This window comes from Malus sylvestris, chromosome 15 (assembly GCF_916048215.2).
Source record: "Malus sylvestris chromosome 15, drMalSylv7.2, whole genome shotgun sequence".
Lineage (NCBI taxonomy): Eukaryota > Viridiplantae > Streptophyta > Magnoliopsida > Rosales > Rosaceae > Malus > Malus sylvestris.
Genome location: NC_062274.1, coordinates 29331699 through 29343742, shown reverse-complemented (window position 1 = coordinate 29343742; position 12044 = coordinate 29331699). Strand labels below are relative to the sequence as shown.

General features: G+C 40.3%; 1 long non-coding RNA gene and 1 pseudogene across 1 annotated transcript; one reads left to right on the top strand and one right to left on the bottom strand.

Moving 5' to 3' along the window:
* Window positions 1-2017: 2017 nt before the first annotated feature.
* LOC126605238 (uncharacterized) lies at window positions 2018-3138 on the bottom strand. The gene is made up of 2 exons (XR_007616869.1): window positions 2991-3138; window positions 2018-2927 (listed from the first exon to the last, which is right to left on the bottom strand). It is a non-coding gene; the product is annotated as an uncharacterized LOC126605238 (long non-coding RNA).
* On the top strand, window positions 2233-4707 carry LOC126605236 (probable E3 ubiquitin-protein ligase EDA40; annotated as a pseudogene).
* The last annotated feature ends 7337 nt before the right edge of the window (window positions 4708-12044 follow it).

Genomic DNA, 12044 nt, shown 5'->3' with positions numbered 1-12044 from the left:
GTCGAAATGTGCTGAGTTATTGTATGACAACGTGAGTTCAAACTCCATCGATGACTAATCTAACATCTAAGATAACAAAATATATCGTTTGACCAAAAAAAAAAAATTAGAAACGTTAATCTTATGTGGAAATGGTTGAACCCCTTAAGTTGGCAAATGTTAATCAATTAGAGCGGGTCCTGTTGACCTGTTACTGTAGAAATGGTTGAACCTGAATGACCCGTTTTATTAACAGATCAACCGTTTCACTCGTTTATATCTGTTAACAAAAAGTAACTTTTACAAAAAATTCAGATCCGTTAAAAAGCGTCCAGACCCAACACCTTTTGAAGCTTTATGCTCTCTTTCTCTCTCCAAAAAGTCAAAAAAGGAAAAAGAATAAGAAGCAGCTGCTGAACTTATTGCAATTTTGTGGGTAGATAATCAAGCTTTTTATAATTTGACCATAGAGCATTTCGTTATTGCCTGAAAGGAAAAACTTTTAAAATGTTATATGACTTTGTATACATTTTTTAACTTGTCATATAAACTAAAATTTTAAGCAATTTATTATATTAATTTTTTAAAATTAATAATTTGTCATCTTATCTTAACTCAATTATGTTTTTCATTCAATATAAGTCATGCGCCTCGCATATGACTTGTTTCAGGGTTATTTCAATCATTTTAGCATCTTTTCACAGGTTTTATTTTATTTTTCGTTAGAATTTTGTGTTCGTGAGTATTCACAGGGATCGGTGTGAACAAAATCTCTGAGAACAAGTATAGTGTAGCAGCAACCCCTTCTGTGGCTTTAGAAACCCAAGAGTTTTTTTTTTTTTTCATGGAATACAACTTAATAAAAGGGAAGTGAAGTGTTAGAATGACCCGGATACCCTAAACACAAGTCATGTGTGAGGCACATATTGTTCATGACTTATAGTGGGTGGAAAACTTAACGGAGTTAGGGTAAGATGACAAATTAATGATTTCAGAAAATTGATATAACAAATTGCTTAAAATTTTCTATATGACAAATAGAAAATTGTGTACAAGTTCACATGGCATTTCAAAAAATTTCCCTTGCTTGAAATCCAAGGCCTTCAAATGGAGGAATGCCAATGTTTGTTTTTAGTTTCAAACTATTAACGGATTCTTAACAGTTTTGTACTTTGACCCAAATCGAACAGTTAAGTAATGGTTCATTTTCAAATGAAAAGCAAACAACAAACTTCCAAATATAACTCTCCCAAACTTGTATCTAGCTCATATAATATAAAGTGGGAGGAAAGGATCCCTTCCACCTAATCCTCCTCATCAAACAATTGGGGCCCTTAAAATTTGATCCAATTGCTAAAAACACGGGCCTACTCTAAAAGTTATAATAACTTTAGCTGTTGGATCAAATTTCAATAGCCCGGATTGCTTGATAAGGAGGATTAGATGAAAGGGATCTGGAGAGGATCCCTTTCCGAAGTGGGAGGGGTATTATGTACATGAGCAAATTCGAGCTAGAAATCGGGTTGGGTTTGGGTTGGTTTGGACGGGCAAAGCAACAACCCAATCCAACTCAACCCAATAAATAATCAAGTTGAGATCGGGTTGAGTTTGGGCGGATTTTTACTTCATTCTATAACCTGCTCAATCAAATTTGAAATCAGGTTGAACATGGGCAGATTCGAGTTGACCAACTTAAATTGCACCCCTAGTCTCCATCCTCTAATTTTTCCAATTACATAAATTGCATTAATAGAAACCAGTATAAATATCATAAATAATTCTTGGGTAACAAAAAAAGAATTCTTGTTAATAATAGAAAGGGAAGGGAAAAGGTAGTCTCTGTAGTTGTCTTTGTATTGTGTATTACATATTGGCACATATCATATCTCTATCATCCTATAGCTAGAGGCCCAGAGAGACAGACATAGAGTTTTAGAGACAAAAACATTAGAGAGAGAGAGAGAGAGTATTGAATTTTGGCAAGCGCAGTGAGGGCTTTTCAATTGCTGTGTTGTGTTTTAGAAAGAAACAGAAAGCATAGGGGAAGATGCAGAGCAATTGATGCAATAAGAAAAGCAGAAGTACTTCTTACTCAGAAGCTTCAGAGTAATAAGGAAAAATGGAAACATGAGACAGACCAAGGTGACAAGCCTATCTACTTCTTCCTAAATCCCACTTTATTCCATATCAAGCCCCCTTTTCCTTTTTCCAAAAGTGCTTATTTGAGAAGCAGATTTTGAGAGAGATTAAAAAATGGTGACTGGCTGGCGAAGGGCTTTCTGTACATTCATTCCCAAAGACAGAGACTCAAAAGTGCGTATTGAGAAGCAGCAATGCAATGACAATGGCAATTAGCAGAATCCCAGAAGCAGCTCCAAATTTGGCTTCTTCTCCAACCTATCAACCCTACGCCTGCAATCCCAACCCCAAACTCAACCTGTAGTATCCAGCCCCGGCGGCCTCCGCTGTCGAACCACCGCCACCTCCACCGCCACAAACATCCCCATTTTCTTACTACCTAACAACCCAAAACTCCAATGCAACGTCTCGTCCGCCACCACAACCCCCCAAAAAACCACCAGCTACAGCCCGAGATTGCTTTTCCAGTTCCAGCGCTCCAACCCATTATCCCCAAAATGTCCCTCCAGCTTCTCACTCCTCAGGTCCACCCTACGCCTCTCCAAAGTAAGCATCTTTTTGCACAATCCCCATTTCATAATTCCCTTTTTTTAACAAAAGAAATTCCACTTTTAGTACTAAAAACTTTTTAGTGACGATTGTTTTTTCATCTCTTTGCAGAGTAGATGCAGAATCTGCTTACAGACTGTGAAAAGTGGTCAGGGCACCGCCATTTTCACGACGAAGTGCTCCCATTCCTTCCACTTTGCCTGCATCTCCGCCCACGCCAAGAAGAATAGCCTCATCCTCTGCCCCGTCTGCAGCACTGCCTGGAAGGAACTGTCGTTAATCTCCGTCAACAAACCATAAACCCAGAGATGTTAAGACCAAACCTCTGAGAGTTTACAACGATGACGAGCCGCTTTTGTCCTTGACTTCCGGTTCCCAGTTCAACCCAATACCAGAAGAGAACGACGACGAAAACGACGCCGTTGAATTCCAGGGGTTCTTTGTCAATGCGAGTTCCAGGCCTCAATCACGTTTCCCTTCGGATGACCGGCATGTGAAGAATGTAGAGGTCAGTCTGTCGCCAGAATTGGCGGTTGTGCCGGTCGGAATGAGCTACGAGACGCACGCGGTGATTCTGAAGCTCAAAACACCGCAAACCAATGAGTCCAAGACGGCGTCGTTAGAGCTCCGTGCTCCGATTGACTTGGTGACGGTGGTGGACGTGAACGTGAGCGCGAGCAATGCGAGGATTCAGATGATGAAGCGCACGATGCGACTTGTAGCATATTCCTCCACTTCGAAGAGGTTGTTGCCGCTCCGGCGAATGACCTTCGTCGGTCGACGTTCGGCTCGTCGGATTATGGATGCGCTATGTGCCCTCGGTCAGAGGATCTGTCTCAACGACGCGCTTAAGAAGGCCGCAAAGGTGATCCAAGATCGGCGCGAGAAAAATGCTGTTGCGAGTATCATACTTCTATTGAATGCCGCTCAACCAAAAACCAATCAGAAGCGATCTTCTTCCCCTATCGTGTCTTCCACGCGTTTCTCTCACCTCGACATCCCCGTCCACACCGTCGCAGTCGGGGACGGTTGCCACAACGCACTTGTAAAGTGTGTTGGAGGTTTACTAAGCGTCGTGGTCCAGGATCTTAACCAAGCGTCGTGGTCCAGGATCTTTGTCTCCAACTCAGCGTCATTTTGGGTTCATTACCGACCAAGATCGCTGCTATCTACTCACTCACGAGTGGGCCCGCGGCTCTAGGATCCGTTTCGATCCGACTCGGTGACTTCTACGCCGGAGAGGAACGAGAGTTATTAGTCGAACTGAAAATGCCGTTTTCCGCCATGGCAGGGCCTCACGCATCCCAAAATGTGATATCTGTGAGGTCCACACACAGGGTCTCGTCGTCCAATGAGTTTGTGTGTTCAAAAGAGCGGGTCCTCCTCCTACCTCGATCGCAGACCGTCCGATCGTCACCGTTGAACTCGAACATCGAGCGGTTGAAGAACCTCCACGTAGTGGCTAGAGCCGTGGCGGAGTCGCGGAGGTTTATGGAGAGGAGCAGCGACTTTTCGAGCGCGTACCACCTGCTGTCGTCGGCGCGAACGTTGCTCCTGCATTCGAGCTCAGCTTCGGTAGAGGAGTTCCTGCGTGGTTTGGAGGGGGAGATGGCTGAGTTGCAGAGGCGGCGGCAGGTTCAGCTGCTGGCGAAGGTTGAGGCGAAGCAAAGCAAGAAAAGATTCAACAACGGACAGGTGGAGGACAAGCAGGAGCCGCTAACGCCGACGTTGGCTTGGCGCGCCGCTGAGAAATTGGCTAAGGTGGCTACGTTAAGGAAGTCCATGAACAGAGTTAGCGACTTACACGGCTTCGAAAATGCCAGATTTTAGATTCTGTTTTTTCTTTTTAGATTTTATTTTAATTTATTTTTTATATATTTTGTAATTGTAATACAAAAAGGAATATAATGATATCAAAAAATTTCATGGCGATGAAAAAAATATTTGAAAATATGGGCCCAGGCCCATAATGGCAACAAGTAGTAACGGGCGGCTTGGCCCTTTTGTAAACGAGAGGAAAAGGAAAAAACATTGAACAAACCCCCCCCCCCAAAAGAAAAAAAATTGAATATGAAACGTTTTGTTGGTGGGGATGACTCCTTTGATTTTGTCTCTATCAATTAGTATATTCCCCACCAAAACCCTAGGAGTTATGCTCATCAATTGCGTAGCGTCATAGCTGTTGATGAGGACAAAACCCGCAGTGAATCCACAATCATCAACGGTTATATCAGCATTCACTCACGACTGAAGCTAGCACTTCTGGTACATAAACCTCCGATAACGTGATATTCAATTAACTCTTTCCATATATTTATGTAAAGGAGCACGAAGGAATGGGTTTTGGAATTTTTAAATAATGAAGCATGTTTTTGGTTTTTTGGATATGGTGTTGGGTCTAATGAATAATGAGGTGCCCGTGATGATGTAGGGGCTAGGGTTTGTAAGTTTGTGTGAGGTGGTGTCATGTTGGTGTGGTTTTTGGTAGGTTTAAGACAAATAGCTGACTGCATGACAAAGAATCCTGCTTTTGCAGAAAGAGGCAGAGGGTGATGCCAGGACCCAAAACACTTAGGGGTCGTTTGTTTGACATCGTTAGCATTCACTGGACAGGACTGGACTAACAGTCCGTGTAGTCCTGTATTTGGCATAGCAAGGGACTAACTTAAATGACGCTAAGTTGGACTCGCCTCGACTCCGGACTTCGCTAAGCGTCGCTAGCTAGTCCCGACTGAAACCTTGGTATTAGCTAGGACTAAGTCACTGCCCCTTGTCTTCCCATAATCCCTCGAGCCACCACCACAAGCTTGCATCGCAAAGGAGTGCAGAACTACTCAGAATCCGATTACGACCCAGAACCCCCAAAAATCTTAGAACCAGAACCACCCAAACAGGAAAACTCGCCATGGCCGCCGACGGAATTAGGGGAGAGAAGGATTTGGCCGGATGAATTTAGATGAGAAAACAAAGGAAAGAGAGAGAGAGAGGTTGTCGGACGGGAAAACTCACCATGGCCGCCGACGGAATTGGAAGGAGTAGCATTGGGGTTTTTGGTGGGAATTGGAAATTTGGGGAAAAAAATTAGGAATTGAGAATTGAAGGTGAGGCATGTTTCCATTTTGTAATTATCAATCTATGCACTGTGACTAACTTGGGGAATACAGGTGAAGAAACGAAAGGGGGAAGGGAATACAGAGTTCTAGAAATGAAAAGAAAAGAGAAGATAAAAAATGAAAAGAAAAGAGAAGAAAAAAAACGAAAAAGAAAAACAGACAGAGAGAGTTCTAGAAAATACATATAATAAGACAAAAGAAAAGAAAAAGGAAAACAGATAGTTCTAGAAAATGAAAAGAAAAAGAAATAAAAAAGAAAAGAATTTTATTATCCTACTTCTTATCCGACACTGCACCAAACGTTTCACTAAGCTAGTCCATATTAGTCTAGTCTAAGCCAGTCCAGGTTAGTCCCTGCAGCTAGTCCAGTCCGAGATAGTCCGGTACAACAAACGCCCCCTTACGGTATTGATTGGTTTATTTATTTATTTATAATTGTACTACTCTGCTGGAGTATAGAATATTTTGTAGGGTAGTGATTTCTGCGTTTCTTTTGTTACTTCTTGCGCTCCTTTATTTTTTTTCTAGCTATTAGATTGAATTAATACGAAGAGAATCAATAAATATAATTAAGCAAAAGAGTGCAAAAGATTAAAAGAGAGTGCTAAAATTACTTCCCATTTGGTAGAGATCTCAATTAATTTGTGATTGTATTATTTTGAAATTATTGTATGTAGCTCAAGTAAGTAAGAACGTCTTACACGTGCTATATTTGGATCCACCTACATCACTTGTATCATAAAAATAAAATCTTCATAAAATTAAATAATAAAAAAAAAGGAAAGGAAAGAGAGGTGGAATGCACATGTTCCCTTTATCCATCATAACGTTAGGAGAGGGGGATCATTCCCAATCAATGGAGATCCCACGATTGTCACAAATGAAATGGGGGTGATAATAACTTGTTTGGAATTGGATAGCATGCATGCACGGTTCTTTAATACAAATTACATATATATACAGTTATATACACACACCCCCACAATGTTTCCAGATTGCAACCTTGTGCGTTTTGAAACAATTGCGTTGCAACAAAACAAACAGAAATGTTCTCCCGGCTACCAAGTGAAATACTAAAAGCACATCCACGCATCCTCCGTCCTTGATATCCAATTCAATCCTTGGTAACCAGATAGCCAAGAGAACGAGACTCACAACACAAAACTTGTACAGTTCATTGAGCTGTCCAAATCTTTACCTTTAAACAAGAAACATCACATGCTTTGCAAAATTAAGAAGGAAATAAACTTTCACAAGGTCCCCTTCAAAGATGTAACTAGTAAGTAACTAATCACATGCTTATATTCATGGACCACTTGCATTCCCATCATATTAACCCAAGACTACTTCTAATACCATGACCATTTTTTTTTTCTTCTTAAAAAGAGGACCAGCTAATGACTTCGCCACGGTAGTCCACCATTCCGAGACAGGAAAGACTCAAAGTCATGTTAGGCCATTGGAGTTGCCATTTACCATCGACTAGACACCGATCAAGTCTCTTTTATACGAGTCTATTATTTCTTGTCCCTCTCCATGTGTACTTAGGACCACTGAATCCCATATCAATCCATTTTTTCTATGAACTCCATCAGAAATTTGGATCTGTTACATGACCCCTCATTTGCTCCAGCTTTCTCATGCTCCCATAATACATTTAAATCTCCCCTGCAAAACCATCGCATATCAGTAGGTTCCAGCACCTCCATAACCCACCTCTAAAATCTCCACTTCTCGTCTCTGTAAGGGATTCCATACATCTATGTAGCTTGAACCCAAACACATTCCCCCACAATGCGCATCATTGTATATGTCATATTAGTTGTGGAAAACAAAACATTCACTTCTATTGGATCATTCCGCCACAAACTTAATCATCCAGCAATCCTTATTGGAGGAACATCGAAACCTTGTCTGAATCCCATCCTCCATCTAACACCTTCAATTCTATGACTTTCACTTTTGTTTCCAAAAAAAAAAAAAAAACATAGAGGGTCTATATTTACCTATATGCCCATATAAGGCTCGAACTACTCTTTATTTGTCTCCCCGCACCAAATCTATATTTAATTTAACACTATAAACATCAAAACTGAAATTTCTCACCACATTTCCTATTGCAATTGAAACTTAGAAAGAGAAAAAGGGATGGAGAGAGTTTGGGGGAAGAGATGGGACATAGGAGATAAATGCGAGGGAAGGGGGAAGAGAGAATTAGGGTTGAGGTAGGATGACACAGGAATGAGGGGGAGGAAGAGAGACGAGTTGGGCTCTTCATCTCATTTTTTACTATTGTTTGTTTTTATTTTTTTTGTTTGTTCCAGAAATATATTAAATTAGTTTTAAATAGGGGTTTTAAAGTTTTTATTAATGTGTGGGTGAGAAAATATTATATGTGGGTGGCTTTATCAGCTCTTTTAAAATTAGAAAATTTATGGACTTTTTTATTGGATTATTATTTTTTTTTATAAGTTCTTGCCTAAGAATTTGGAGTGGAGGGGTTATGATTAAGCCTAACCATTGTTCAATTGCTATGAACAATTTGTTTGTTTTTTTTTATTTTATTTTATTTTTTTACACCAAGTGATTGATTTTATGAAAAGGGAATTTAGCACTAGATATGTGTGGAGGGATAAAATCCTGTTTCAACTCATGGGTCAATATCAATCATCCAAAGAGATAGTGTTACGTAAGACAAGCTTATGATGGTTAGACTAAAGAGAAAATCCCACAAGAAACATGCTAACCATTCGTGTGCCGTGACTTCTCACTCGCACATGGGAAAGAGAACATGTTTGACATTGCACGGAGAGGTCGGGAAAAGGTAGAAGGAGGCAAATAACTACCTCCACTACCGAAGACCACTAAGGAAGAGAGGGCGAGGGGCATGTCGTGGTACTTGCTATCCAAGTATCAAAATTCCATAAGTAGGGAGAGGGGTCAGAGAACAAGGTATGCAATTGAAACCCCTGACTAGAGAATACGTCCTAAGTGGCCTAGAGACATTCAAGTGTTAAACAGGCAAATCATGGCTCTTAGCTGTTTCATCTCACGATCATCAAATGGATGCAAGCCTTTAGGAAAAGAGACGTGCGGGGGCATAAGCAAAGAGAGGCTTTCGAACAATTGAAGAAGTATCTCACAAGCCCGTTGGTGTTGACTATTCCTAAGCAAGGGGAGGCATTGTGCTTGTATTTGGCCACAAGCGATGGGATGGTGAGTGTTGTGCTGTTCAGAGAATAAGGCGCGATTCAGCAACCCATTTTTATGTGAGCAAAAGTTTAACTAATGCAGAAAAAGAGGTATTTACCCACTGAGGAATTGGTGTTGGCCTTAGTAACCATAAAGAAAAAGCTCCATCAATACTTCTAGACACACACCATTGTTATGTTAATCAATCGACTGATCAGGGCTATTTTATCCGAACAAAACTTATCGACAAGAATTACAAAGAGGGCCATCGAACTTAGTTTGTCGACATAAAATACTGACCTCAGAGTGCAGCCAAATGTTAGGTAATTGCTGAATTCCTTGTAGAGTGTTATCCTCATGAAAGTTTGCAGGGTGAATGCAAGGAAATTGCAGAAGTCGACCCCAGTAAAACTAAGAGGAAGCTGTATGTAGATGGGTCATTTTAATTTCCTTTGAGGGGGTAGACCTGAAGTGTTCAGTTCAATTAGATTTTCCAGCATCAAACAATGTGGCGGAATATGAGGCCCTGATATTGGGCCTCGAACTTGTGAAACAATTAAAGATAAGCCGCATTACCGTGCACATTGATTCACAACTCATCGTTGGCCAAACAAATGAAAAGTACACAACTAAATGTAAGGATGGAGACATATCAAGAGCTGGCTAAAAGGCTGGCGAACAGATTCAAGTATTTCGAACATAAGCAGGTACCTAGGGAAATGAACAAAAAAATGGGCCATCTAGCATGCGTTACGTCTGCAGTGCAAGAGAACCTAACAAGGGTAACCGCGGTAAAGGGTTTATACTTTCCGAGTATTGGAACCATGGAAGTGACACGTTGACAAAACAAGCTCAAGCTGAAGATGAAGATTGTTGGGTGATGTTGGTCGTAAACTACCTGATGAAAGGAATCAAGCTAGAAGATTTGGTAGAAGTGAGGAAGCTCCGAATAAAAGCATTAAGATACGTAATCATCAGCGACATGCTCTACAGAAGGTCCTTCTCAGGACCTTGCCTCAGGTGCTTAATCTAAGGCAATCTGAATGGGTCCTAAGAGAATAAATGAATGTGTGGTAATCATTCTAGAGGAAAAAGCTTAGCACATAGAGCATTAACTCAAGGCTACTTTTGGCTGTACATGGCTCGGGACATAGAACAATACGTAAGGAAGTGTGATAAATGCCAAAAGTACGCCTTGGTTGTCTTACAGCCCTCCGAAGAACTCAATCCAATCGTGGGACCCTGGCCATTCATAAAGTAGGGCATGGACATCGTAAGCCCGTAGCCAATGACACTTGGGAATAACAGGTTCATCCCTCACCACAAACTATTTCACTAAATTGGTAGAAGCATAAGCGTACATTTTTGTTACACAAGATGATGTAATAAGATTCGTATGGCGGCTATAGTGAAGGACAATGGAACACAATTCGATAATCGAAAATTTAAAAGTTATTGCACTGAGAAGAGGATCACATTACAATTCTCTTCCACAAGTTACCCCCAAGGCAATGGCCAAGCTGATAAGACAAATTGAACGAATTTCGATTGCTTAAAGAAAAAGTTGGAACAACGCAAAGGAAAATGGCACGAGGAGCTACCCAATGTACTGTGGGCTAATTACACCACGAAATGGAAGCCAACCAATGAAAGCCCGTTCTCCCTCGCTTATGGCACTGAAGCGGTTATCCCCACGGAAGTCAGTCTACCTACAATTAGAACATTAGTAGTGGAAAGTGGCAAGAACGATCAGCAGCTAGGCCATGACCTTGACTTAGTTGAGGAACAAAGAGAGATTGCCGCATTGCAACTTGCGAACTACCAGAACCAAGTTGCCACTTACTTCAACAAACAGGTTAAATCGAGAAAGATCAACGTAGGTGAATGGGTATTGCAAAAGGTTATGAAAAACACAAAATATTTGAATGTAGGAAAGCTTGGATGCATATGGGAAAGACCATACGAGGTGACTGAAGCCTTTGGAAAGGGTAATTAGTCATAAAACAAAACAATAAAAATAGTCACACAACTTATTATCCTATTTTGTAAGGGTAGTGAATTCTACATTTCTTTTTTACTTCGTGCACTCCTCTATTTTTCTCTAGCTATGAGACTGAATTTATTAGAAGAGAATCAAGAAATATAATTAAGCATAAGAGTGCAGAAGATTAAAAGGGAGTGCGGAAATTACTTCCCATTTAGTAGAGATACCAATTAATGTGTGAGTGTATTATTTTCAAATTATTTCATGTAGCTCAAATAGGTAAGAATGTCTTACAATGCACCCGACGTGCTGTATTTGGATCCACCTCCATAACTTGTATCATAAAAATAAAATCTACATAGAAATAAAAAAAAAAAATTAGGAAGGGAAAAAGAGGTGGACATGTTCCCTTAATTCATCAGAACGTTAGGAGAGGGGGATCATTCCCAATCAATGGAGATCCCACGATTGTCACAAATGAAATGGTGGTGATAATAACTTGTTTGGAATTGGAGAGCATGCATGCACGTTTGTTTAATACAAATTACATGCATACATACATACATACATACATACATATATATATATATATATATATATATATATATTAGGAAGAGAGAGAGGTGGAATGCACATGTTCCTTAATCCATCAGAACGTTAGGAGAGGGAGATCATTCCAAATCAATGGAGATCCCACGATTGTCACAAATGAAATGGGGGTGATAATAACTTGTTTGGAATTGGAAGGCATGCATGCACGTTTCTTTAATACAAATTATATATAGATATATATATATATATATATATATATATATATATATATATATATATATATTGTGTGTGTGTGTGTACACAGTGTTTCCAGATTGCAGCCTTGTGCGCTTTGAAACGATTGTGTTGCAACAAAACAAACAGAAATATTCTCCCGGCTACCAAGTGAAACACTAAAAGCACATCCACGCGTCATCCATCATTGATATTCAATTCAATCCTATCACCAGATGATCAAGAGAATGAGACTCGCAACACAAAATTTGTACAGCTCATTGAGTTGTCCAAATCTTTACCTTTAAACAGGAAACTATCAC